The 12,411-nt window shown below is 47.5% G+C and overlaps 1 protein-coding gene across 1 annotated transcript in view; it reads right to left on the bottom strand.

Moving 5' to 3' along the window:
* LOC142569078 (uncharacterized) overlaps positions 1-12,411 on the bottom strand; it is a 129,746-nt gene that overhangs the window by 88,498 nt on the left and 28,837 nt on the right. The window lies entirely within an intron of this gene.

Consider the following 12,411-nt stretch of genomic DNA (forward strand, 5'->3'; position numbering starts at 1 on the left):
GTGCGAAAAGATTTTTACCCTGTTACCTAACCGAGTGAGAGCGTTGATTGCAGCTATTATAACAGACATTGCCAAGCTGCCAAAAAATAGCTGTAGTCTCGAGGTCACACGCTTTCCTTTGCTCGCCGGAAAGGACGTGTTTTTCGTTGCGCATTCGAATTTTGCCGCTTTCAGATGTTCTTCAATGTTTATCGATTCTATTCGTAATCACTTGTTGGGATAGTTGCGCCCTCACCACTCAAGCTCCTAATCAGTTCCTGATTAACAGGAGTGAGATTGGAGACCGTTGTTCGGAACGCCCGTTCACTTTCCTATCATCCGATTGACCTAGGTTGCGCGGACGTCGTCAGCCACGAGGCTCAGCCACGCTTTTGCTGCGGTCAAACCGACGACACGCTCCTGTTCATCATTTCGAAACCAAGCACGTCGTCTGCTGAGACCACAACGCGAAGAGACGTGTTCGATTCAGCGACCAAGGGCACTCGCTTAGAAACCTTCTTCGCATTGCACGTCTGGTGGCAGGGTCTCTACCAAGCTGACATTTCCAAATTCTCCGAGTTTTCCAGGTTTTCCCTCAGTGCCTTGCAATATTCCCTGAGTGACATTGAACTTCCTTTTATATGAAGGCGGACTGACACCATGTCGCCCGATGCTGCCATTCTCTAATAAGCACGCTAAAAAATTAAAAGAAAACAACTTAATCCAGTTTGAACAATAATAAGTAGTGCTTATTTTATTCAACAAGGAAACTGAAAGGTGGGGTTAGTAACATGCACAGTGAATAAAATATCTTCGAAGAAAAATGGTAAAACCCATTGCAAATCGAGTTGAACATTTAAGTACGAATAAGCAGGAAATGCATACAGGAGCGACTATTTTCGAATGTGAGAAGCCCATTGCTCTGACGCCTGAGCTTTCTCACAAGTGAGATCCACTCTCAAAAGTTGGTAAGTCAACCTCAACTGCCCTGACATACTTACAGCCCGCGTACAACCAAACAGTGTTGCGTTTCACTGCTTTAAAGAGTTTATTTTGGCTTGTATGAGGGACACCTGCATCTCTGCGTCAGCCAATACTTTTTTGAGCTCAAGCTCCTTCAAAGAAGCGGCGGGACTCTTCATTTCCACTTCATACCTCAATGTGTAGGTCATTTCTGTTCTCATCCTCCTCCATCCGCGCGTTCGCCACACGCACCACTTGAAGCATCCCCTTGGTCAGTTTCACAGTTACCGTACAGTTTTTCGGACTTCCTAGGGGTCGCGAAAACGTCCGGAAAATGCGGCAATTCGAAAATAATGAATCATGTCTCTTACTAGCCAGGGCTCTAATCTCCACAGGCACATCAGAAAAAGCTCTGAAGGCCTTGCAGTACATTTGGCACATCGGAGCCCGTACTGTAACAGGAGATGGCAGGTGCACGCGTCTGTAATTAAGGAATACATACTGTGTCCCTTGACAATTGCCCCTTCCCACGCCTGTTGCGCTTTGCCGCAACACTTTTGCGTGCGCTTCACCGCATAACACTGCTGTAGGAAGACGAGTCTGACTTTCGGGAACCGGCAGTATGCAACGCGCCGTGCTTTCCGAGCTTCGCAGCCATTCGCGATGAGCACAAAGGCGGAGTCGCTTCTACCCGTTGCTGACAGCAGCGAATTCTTCCATTGAAAAACACTGCACAGGACGGCAAGAAAATAGCGAACTTCGAAGCAGTTAGGCCTAGCGTTGCCGCGGTGGTGGCTATGGCTGCCAGCGGATCTGCGTGCGAGATCGCCGGTTCGAGGCGGCAAGGTAATAAAAATGGCGGCGGTGGTGGTGGCTTTGATTAATGCAGTTTCGGACGTGCGGGGACGGCAAAATTCCGGAAAGTCGGACGGCGAAAGGTTCTCACGTCCGAAATTTCAGACGTTCTCGTACATTGACTCTATGGGCTACGTTGCGGTGCCGCGAAGCCGTCCGAATTATCTGGCGTCAAGAAAGTCTGTCGTTGACTGTAGAATGGCAACTCCTCCAGTGGACGACTCGGCGTCAAAGAGGATTCGTTACGATTCCTTTATCACTCGAGCCAGCATTACCGCGAGTTTCGTTCCCTTTCAACAAAATTACTGCTCGTTTTTCCTTATTGAAGCACAAATTCCCTGAGTTTTCCCTGAGTATTTTCAGACTATTCAAAATCCCTGAGATTTCTCGGTTCTCCCGGTTTTCCCGGTTGGTAGACACCCTGGTGGATTCGATCGGATCCAAACGGCGGCTGCAGCTACGGAATCGCACGTTCGCATCCATTGCATAGTCCAGTTAAGAAAATGGTGCTTGCAATGGGCGCCTCGGTTGTTGCGTTAGCGTTACTCGAGGAGGAAGGACAGCGTTTGGAGGTTCGAAAGTCGCTTTAAGCGATAGCAGAGAGCGAATTCCGGCGTCGCTTTCGTTTCTAGAAACGAATAGAGCGTTGAAAAGTTCCCTATCATGCGCCGAGAACCAGGGGCCCAGTCGGACATTGCTGTGCGATGACAAGTTGCTTCTTGAAAAGCGTGCCCCTGCTCCCGTCTTTTCTTTTTCGCTGTTCGCGATACCGCGAAGCGACTAAATGCGACCACGAAAAACTAATAATAATGAATTGTAGCAGTCATACGTACTACTATTTTAGAATTTGTTTAGGCCGTGAGAAGAAACAAATACATTTCTTATTATAAATATTTTTATTATATTCAAGAAACATTGAGTTTTGTATATTGTACCCAAGCAGACGACAACTCATGCATGTCAACTTCCAGGGAGCTCACTGTTTGCCGACTGGCTTCTCTCTCTCACCCGTTGTAAAAAACATTTCATGCAGCCCACTTTGTGAAGTAGAAGCGACTAGTCGAATGCGTTCTCCTCTGAACAAAGATCTCCGATCGCGCCCCAGATCGTTATCTTGTACCCAATCAAGATTTTTACTTACCACCATTAAGTCACGCCTCGGATTGTCTCCGTCACTCAATCTTAGCGGAAATGTGTGTATGGACGTCGAAGCTCAACATCGAGGCCATTTTTTATAGGAATGCAGTTATACGTTGATCTTACAATGTCAATGGCAACCGAAAATTATTAACGAATCCCGGGCTCATACTACTACCATTAATTTATTCGAGAGCGAGACGTACGCAGATGTTGCCCTCCCATTCATTGCAGACAGCAATGTCGTTCACAAATCTTGTGTTCCACCATAAAAGCGTCCATCCTTCCTCACCGTTTCATTTCCTTTCTCTGCCGAATTCCGGGACTTTGGAGCGCATGTGAACGGTTGTGCATGCAATGGCGGAAGGGCTTCGCAAAAAGAAATGGCCGAAAACTGCTCGAATGGCTGCGAGGCACCGCAAAAGGCATACGGAAATCATTGCAGTAATTTGCGAGGGCACGATGATTACTCGAAAAAAAAAGCGGGTAATGTGGAGCTTGGAGCATTATGCGAGTGCGATTATTACGCGAGTACACACAATATATCTTTGTACTAGAAGACCACCAGGAGCGTAGCAAGGGGGGGGGGGGGGGGGGGAGCTTATAGGGCTTCAGCCCCCGCCTGAAATTGTTTCGTGCTGTCCATGCACCGCCGACCAAAGCAACCCCCTGCACCGGGAATCATTCTGGATTTTGTCTAGAAGGTCTTTTTCACGCTCGAAAATACATTTCACCGCAAAGATTGCCAACTCGGGCTGGATTTCGCGGCAACGCCTTGTCAGGATTGGGGGCTCAATCCCATCGCTCGTGATCCGTTGTCAAGATTGGAGTCCGGCATGATTTCGAAGGTAGCTGGCCCATGCCGTCGTCCAACTTATCCACGCTGAGGACGTTGATGAAGGGAAGCACTGCTTGTCATCGAGAACGAGGAATATGGGTTTATTCACAGTATTTATATCAGTCTAACATGAGTGTTTGAGAAAGTACATCAGTCTAACATGACTGATTGAGAAAGTCTCAGTCCAACATGACTGCTTAAGAGAAGTGTGTCGAGCATCCGCACAACGGCAGTTTTTAAACACTCGGTCCTCCCCCGATGCAAGGTGATGCGAACGTTCGTTTAGTTATCGCAAAGTAGCCGCCTCTTTACACACACACACGCGCACACACGCATACACGCATACACACACCTATTTACGTCCGAAACCGACACCACACGAACTTCATAGAACTCGGAGCCGTTCCGGGTGGCGCGTTGTCTTGCGTCTTGGTCGGGGCGTGGGAAGGAGCGAAAAACGGCGTTCCTGCGGCAACTCGCACACCCGTAGCAGATCAGGTCCGCGTTGGGGAGTTTGGTAACAATAGTTAGCCCGCCGAACTCATTCCGTCACAACGGCGATGAGGCTAGTGGTTGGCGGCGGTTTCAGCACACAGCCTCCTTCATCGAACGCATCCTAGCTGAAGCGACGGAGAGTGGAGGATGCGCGTATTGTTCCCCGACACAAAGTCGATTTAGTCACGCTGTGGCTAGAGGTTGGCGGCGATGCTCCCGAGATGTTGCTTCCACAGTCGCAACTGGTTGGCCAAATTTGCACTGCAGCTGGCCGTTCTTAACAGCGCCTCCATGGCCCGGAAAATCTCGACTGTCTAGCGCGACAACCGCTGGGCAGGAAGAGAACGGCTGGTAGCCAGGGGGTGATTGATGCCTTGGCTCGCAGCGACCACTTGTGTATTGATGTCACCGCCCCAAAACTTCCAACAAGGACAAGCAACTGCAAAATGAACCCCACAACACGGCTCTGCGCCGAGATGACGTACCTTAGCTCTCACTTTAGATCCGCTAGGCTTCAAAAAAAAAAAAACATCGGTGCAGAAACAAAAAAAATGCTGCATTTCGCTATGCCAATTTCTGAAGCAATTTCGTGCTGACAAATTCAGCAATAAGGGCAGGAATCCTGCTAAATGAGAGGACATCTTCTTGGCTTAAAAAAATTAACACTAGTAACCCTAAAATTTACGCGGGACCCTCAAACGCAGAATTCAAATTAGCCTGCTCAGTCCATCCGCATTGCTATGCAACTTTCCCGTCTTATATCTAAGGCAGAAGTTGTATCTTGGAGAGTGAGGCTCCATCGGAGCAAGCGGCCATTTTTGTGTGACATATGATTGAGCCACGTCAGAGGACAGTGGTCGGTCTCGAAAATGAACTTCGCTCCGTACAAGTAACATGACAACTTCTGGGCGGCCCAAACTAAACAAGCGCATTCCTTCTCTGAAGCGCTGTAGGCTTCCTCTCTTACATTTAGTTTACGACTGGCATAGAGGATAGGATGCTCCTCGTTATCCTCGCCGACCTGACTAAGTACCACGCCCATACCTCTGTCACTTGCGTCGCATTGAACTATGAATTCCTTTGTGTAGTCTGGCGCGCGAAGCACAGGACCAGAAACCAATCGCGTTTTCAAACTTTGGAAAGCGTTCTCTTTGTGCTTATCCCAGTGTACGCTACTCGGTGCTCCCTTTCGGAGGGCGTCCGTTAATAGACTTTCCATTTGCGAGTAATTCGGAATGTACCGTCGATAGTACTCCACAAGTCCCAAGAATGAACGAAGGTCTGTTTTCGTGCGCGGCTGAGAAAATTCTCCAATCGTAGCTATTTTCAGCTCGGCCGGCCATCTCATGCCTTGGCCGACAACATGGCCCAGATAGGTAAGCTGTGAACAACGAAACCTACACTTTCCCGCTTTCATCGTTAAGTCGGCTTCCCTCAACCGTGAGAACACCTGTTTGAGGTGCGATACGTGCTGTTCCCAGCTGTCCGAAAAAATTGCTACATCATCAAGATAGGGCAAGGTGAACTCCTGCAAGTCTTTTAGGACAATATCCATTAACTAAACGAAGCTAAACGGCGCGTTCTTCAGCCCGAAGCTGAGTGAGAGAGGGCGAAAAGTGCCTACAGGCGGCATAGCGGCTGGCACTTTCTGAAAGGGGAACTTGCCAGTACCCCGCACTAGATCTATAGTTGAAATGTATTTAGCAGCGCTAACTCTTTCAATTCCTTCCTTAATGTCGGGTATGGGGTAGAGCTGATCCCTAGTGATGGCATTTAACATCCTGTAGTCAACACACGGACGAGGGTTCTTGTTAGGGGTTTCTACCAGTACTAGCGGTGACGTGTAGTCACTCTCAGCGGGCTCAATAACTCCCAACTCTAGCATGCGCTGTATCTCTGCCTCCATAATCTCTGTCTTGGAGGCACCCTGTAAGGCTTTGATCTTACTGGTTCGGTTGATGTCAGCTCAATTTCATGCGTTATTAGTTCGGTTCTACCCGGCCGATTGCTGAATCTGTCGAGATATTCCCCTAACACCTCTTTTAGCTCATCTAGCTGCTCGGGTCTTAGAGTGTGCGAGCTTACCGAGTGTTTTACTTCTTCTTCTAGGCCGATTTCAGAGTTGGAGGTCGTCTTATACTCCTTAAACATGGTACTAGTGCCATCCTGCTCTTTGATGGTATAGTTAACGACTCCGCTCCGCTTTATCTTTATCGCATTCCTCTCTCTCTCTTTCCCGTTCTTCTCTGTCCCGTTGTTCTCTGTCCCGTTCTCCTCTTTCTCTTTCCCGTTTCTCTCTCTTTTTGAGAAGTTCCAATCCCATTTCAATTTCTTCCTCGCTGGCCTGATTGGAAATTAGCTCCAATAATTCCGATTTTAGCATTTCCTTGCGTACATCTAGGCCAAGTGTCTCACCAACAATCAACAATTCATCTCTCAGCAGTGTCCTTAACTCCATGACTGCTCCTTTACTGCCTTGATTCTGCTCTCTAAATCTAGCTAGGAAAACACAACCTAGCTAACAATCAACAATCCAGCTTCCCTACTGTTCTAAACAGAACAACCACAAAATGAAGCCTAGAGAGTCAAAGCAAGATCCAAGCACTCACCGCAGATACAGCACCACGTCGCAAAGTCTATCTCACCGCTGTCAGCCAGTTGTCAGGTTTGGGGGCTCAATCACATCCCTCGTGATCCGTTGTCAAGATTGGATCCGGCATGAATTCGAAGGTAGCTGGCCCATGCCGTCGTCCAACTTATCCACGCTGAGGACGATGAAGGGAAGCACTGCTTCTCACCGAGAACGAGGAATATGGGTTTATTTACAGCATTTATATCAGTCTAACATGACTGTTTGAGAAAGTACATCAGTCTAACATGACTGCTTGAGAGAGAGTCTCAGTTCAACATGACTGCTTAAGAGAAGTGTGTCGAGCATCCGCACAACAGCAGTTTTTAAACACTCGGTCCTCCCCCGATACAAGGTGATGCGAACGTTCGTTTAGTCATCGCAAAGTAGCCGCCTCTCCGCGGCACGGTTTACACACACACGCACACACGCATACACACACGTGTTTACGGTCGGAAACCCACCCCATCCCCATCCCCAGTGTAGGGTAGCAAACCGGAGACTCATATCTGGTTAACCTCCCTGCCTTTCCTCTTCATTCCCTCTCTCTCCAAGCCGTTCCGGCTGGCGCGTTGTCTTGCGTCTTGGTCGGGGCGTGGGAAGGAGCAAAAAACGGCGTTCCCGCGGTAACTCGCGCACCCGTAGCAGATCAGGTCCGCGTTGGGGAGTTTCGTAACAATAGTTGGCCCGCCGAACTCATTCCGTAACAACGGCGATGAGGCTAGTGGTTGGCGGCGGTTTCAGCACAAAGCCTGCTTCATCGAACGCATCCTAGCTGAAGCGACGGAGAGTGGAGGAGGCGCGTATTGTTCCCCGACACAAAGTCGATTTAGTCACGCTGTGGCTAGAGGTTGGCGGCGATGCTCCCTAGATGTTGATTCCACAGTCGCAACTGGTTGGCAAAACTTGCACTGCAGCTGGCCGTTCTTAACAGCCTGTGCACCTGGAGTCACATAATGCAAGGATTTCCATCCGAGCACGAAGTTTCAAGGGCGTTTTGATGGCGAGCGGGCTCGTAGCTGCATATCGTAGAGGCCGCGGAATCTACGGCGCGCATGGTTGTCACTTCTGAAACTTCATGGGTATAAAGTTCTCATAAACTTTTGATGTGAAAGGTGCAATGACATTTTCCAAAGTTGGGCTTTAGATTTTCAATTGCGTAACTTTGTGGGTTTAATGTTGTTATAAGCATTCGACACCAAAGGTTCATTGACTTTTCTAAAATCTTGCATCGGAAAATGCAACGAGACAAGCCAAATCAGCCCACGATTAGACAAGTTGACAAAGCACGCAGCGAGGTCACGTCACGTATAAAAAATCTATGTCACGTATAAAAAATTTTTTTCATCTACGCCAAAGCATCCATGTCAAGACACTAAAGCCAGCCAAGCTAAGTACGTTCGTATTAATTTTTTCTAATTTGACTTTTATTTCCGAAGACACATTGAGCCTCTTCTATTTCATTTTTTTTTCTCGCTACCCTATCCGCGGGCTGCCAGAGCCAGCCAGAGCGCATGCGTTTTTCTGGTGCTGACCCGACCACTGCGCGGCGCACTTTGGTGCGCGTTCGGTTTCCTCTGCCCGAATGAATTTTCGCCTGGCAAAGTTTTGGACGCTTTCTGGCTAGCAGAGTAGAAAAGATAACAGTGGTCGCTCGCCGCCATCACTGTGGGGACTCGACGGATTGCACCGCGTTCGCTTGAGCGCAACCTCTCCGGAAAGTCTTGTCTCGCCGGTGTAGGATACCGAGAAGTATATGTATGGGCTCTCGGTGGACCAAGCGTCTCACGTTTTCTTTGATATTCCTAAGGAAGCCACATTAGGTGCACAAAGTAGGCATTCGATTGTGGCCAACATACTATGCGTTTGTTGACTTCGGTGGCCACGCCCCTCAAGAGGAAGAAAAAAACACATTGTTGCGGCGCAGCGAATTGTCGCATGTTGAAAGTTCGATTTTGATACTTCTTTTGCGGAAAGTAATGGGCCACAGGACGCTTCAGTTGCCAGATATTCTCATTATATTATTGCGATAGCAATTATACGGACGATCCAGCCGCATTCATGCCGTCGCCGTCACCCTCATGTTTCAGATAAAGTCCAAGGGTGATAACATCGTGACATCGCGCCACATGGTGTATGTGCGAGGGAAAGCGTAGGGGGGGGGGGGGGAATGGGTGAGCCGACGATGTTGGCTCAGCCTTGTGTGCGCAAAGGAGAAAACAGGGAGCAAGCGAGCCGCCTTCCGTCGCGGGCTACACATCGAGAGAAGTGGAAGGAGGGTTGCCGGGCCTTAGGATTCTGTGATCTGTGAATCTGTGATTGCGCAACATGTTTATTTGCCTTGTTTGACACATTATAACATTGGCATTCTGCTTAAATACGTAGATTTATTCCAGACTTATACGTATATTTAAATATCTTGTTGCGAGGTTTTGTGTATACGTGCAGTGAGCTTTGTTTCCAGTGACACTTTTTGCCCTTTATCAAGCTGCATTTTCGCACTTGTATGTTCTATTGTATCTTCGCGTTTCTAATGTATGAGGGCGAGTCAAATGAAAGTGAGCCAACCAACCACGCGCAATAATGGTTCGGTTCATTATCTGCGAGGCATGCGCGTAGCACACAAGCATCTTCCATTTACAACAATGACATGCAGGTGTGAGGATATATGTTCATTAAGGCTCTCATACACTGGGTTGAACATGGTTGTGGGACGTAATGGACGCTGCAGAAGTTGAGCAGCGGGATGTTGTGAGGTTTTGAAAGCTGAAGGTCTTTACTTAAAAGAAATTAGTCGCCGTAGGGCTGCCGTGTACGTTGAACATTGCATTTCATTGGCCACTGTGAAGCGTTGGAGCAAACGGCTCAAAGAAGGACGTGGAAGTTGCAAAGACAATCCAAGACCGGGCCAAAGTCACCGTGCAAGCACCCCCAATACAATTTCAAAGGTTGATGAGCTGATTAGACAAGAACGGAGGATAAGCATCGATGAACTGGCAGAGCGTGCGAACATCAACCACGCTTCTGTTCATACCATAATTCATGAACGTCTCGGTTATCGGCTCTTCTGTGTGCAATGGATGCCCAAGATTTTGAACCACCACCAGTTCTGCGCTGCCTTGACTCATCTGCTCCGGTATCACAACAATCGCGACGACTTCTTGTCTGCAATTGTGATCAGGGATGAACCATGGTGCGACTACTACGAGCCTGAAACACGATGGAAAAGCTTACAGTGGAAATATTCGAATTCACCACCCCCAAAGGAAGCAAAACCGTCATTTCCGCTGGAAAGGTGTTATTGACTTTCTTTTTTTCGATCGTCAGGGGCCATTACTGATAGAATTTGCTAAAGGCGGAGAGACTATCAATTGTTTCCGATACTGTGAAACGCTGGATCGTCTGCGTGTCGCAATCAAGAACAAACGACGTGGAAAAGTGACGAATGGGTCATCTTGTTCCACGACATGGCTATGGTGTTGGGCTGTTGAGCACGAGGTCGCGGAAACGGATCCCGGCCACGGCGGCCGCATTTCGATGGGGGCGAAAGGCGAAAACACCCATCTACTTAGATTTAGATGCACGTTAAAGAACCCCATGTGGTCGAAATTTGCGGAGTCCTCCACTACGGCGCGCTTCATAATCAGAAAATGGTTTTGGCAAGGTAAACCCCATAATTAATTTTTCATTGTTTCACGACAATGCTCGTCCTCACGTCGCTGATGTGGTTAATACAAAACTGGCAAAGTTCAAGTGGGAAACGCTGCAACATCCCCCATACAACTGAGACCTGTCGCCTTGCGGCTTCCACATTTTGGGACATATGAAAAACAGCTCCAGTGAACCAGATTCGTGCCAGATGATGACGTGAAAGAGTCAGTTACAGACTTTTTGAAGCAGCAACCAAAGGAGTTTTATGAGACAGGAATCGCGCGATTCGTTAGTAAATGGGACAAATGTCTAAATTCTCATGAAGACTGCTTTTAAATAAAGTACCCCGTTTATCATATATTCGCATTGCCTCACATTCATTTGACTCGCCCTGGTATATCTTGCAGAACTCCTGCTTTATTATACGTGCTCTCTGTTGCGTCTATAATTGCGATGCAATTATGATACACGACCTGTGACAGCTGCTCCTGCGTAATACACTGGAATAAATAACAGCGTCATAGAGATTTTTCCCTGGCCGTTGCATGTGTACAAAAATGTAAACAAGGTTCCTGAATGACAAAGGTTCGTTAACATATTTGTCCTTAACTTGATGGCGTCACAAGGAAACAAAAACGCCTGTGAGGTTTAGTATATATGGGAGATCTTTTGTTTCAAGTAGTGCGTAGTAGAACTCGTGACTGTTAGTAATTATAAGACATTGTATGACTCTATTAATGAACAACACTCGTTGTGAACTAGCGTGCACATGAGAAAGAATGTCAATTTGCACGGACCTACTCAGAAGAAAAATTAGCTGAACGCTACTCCCTTGAAGACAATTTTCTTGTAGCAGAGTCACAGAGAAGGGCTTGCTGCTCGATTATTGAAAATTTCAGTTTCAGCTTCAATAGTATTGATCCTTTAGTAATGATTGACCAAGTATAGCCATAAATTGCATACGTATTTATGACTCATGAACTGTTCATCAGAACACAAAACCGTTTCGCATACATGATAAGTGCACTATAACCTATAGTAGAGTGCAGCGACACCACTCTACGGCCTTTCGAGACACTGACTGTGCCTTCGTCCACATTATTCTGGCAGTGGCGGTGGAGCTGCCTGGACGTGTTCTAACTGCTTCCTCAAGTATTTACAGGTTACTTCTATATTTCAGAACTTTTCCGCTAGTCCTTTATGCCGCCGCGGCTGCCAGACAATGTCAGTGTTTTCCATTTGCAGATAAAAATTACCATGACGCGTGATGTTTGCCTTTCATGCAAGAAGACAATCTGCAATGACTGTAATACGATTACTTGTTCCGAATGCGGTTACATTTACCACGCAGGAAAATGTTCTGGTACAAATGAAACATTCTTTAAAGGAAAGAATGAAGCTGTTCGAAGGACGTGGAAGTGCCCGACATGCTGCTCAACGAGGTTAAGGGATAGCTCAGCAGCTGCGAACACCACGACAGACGAGAACGAAATTCGGGTCCTACCCCACTGGCAGGTAGTTCCAATAGAGTGTGAATGCACTCACCTCCAGACTGGATGACATACCAATACGTCTGGACCGTCTTGCGCAATTACCAAACCAGGTCATTGGCATGGAAGAAAGCATGAAGCTCATGAATTCAAACTTTGAATCTCTCCTCCGCAAATGTGATGAAATAGTAAAAGAAAACGCAACCTTCCATAAAAGTAACGAGAATCTGAAGCGACAAAATGAAGAGCTGATAAGCCGTGCGGTGTCCCTCAAGCAATATTCAAGAGACAACACCATCGAAATCAAGGGTCTAACTATGACACGAAATGAGAACTGTGAATTACTAGTCCAGAAGATAGGAGAGCAAATTAGT

The sequence above is a fragment of the Dermacentor variabilis genome, unplaced genomic scaffold, assembly GCF_050947875.1.
Source record: "Dermacentor variabilis isolate Ectoservices unplaced genomic scaffold, ASM5094787v1 scaffold_59, whole genome shotgun sequence".
In the NCBI taxonomy this organism is placed as follows: domain Eukaryota; kingdom Metazoa; phylum Arthropoda; class Arachnida; order Ixodida; family Ixodidae; genus Dermacentor; species Dermacentor variabilis.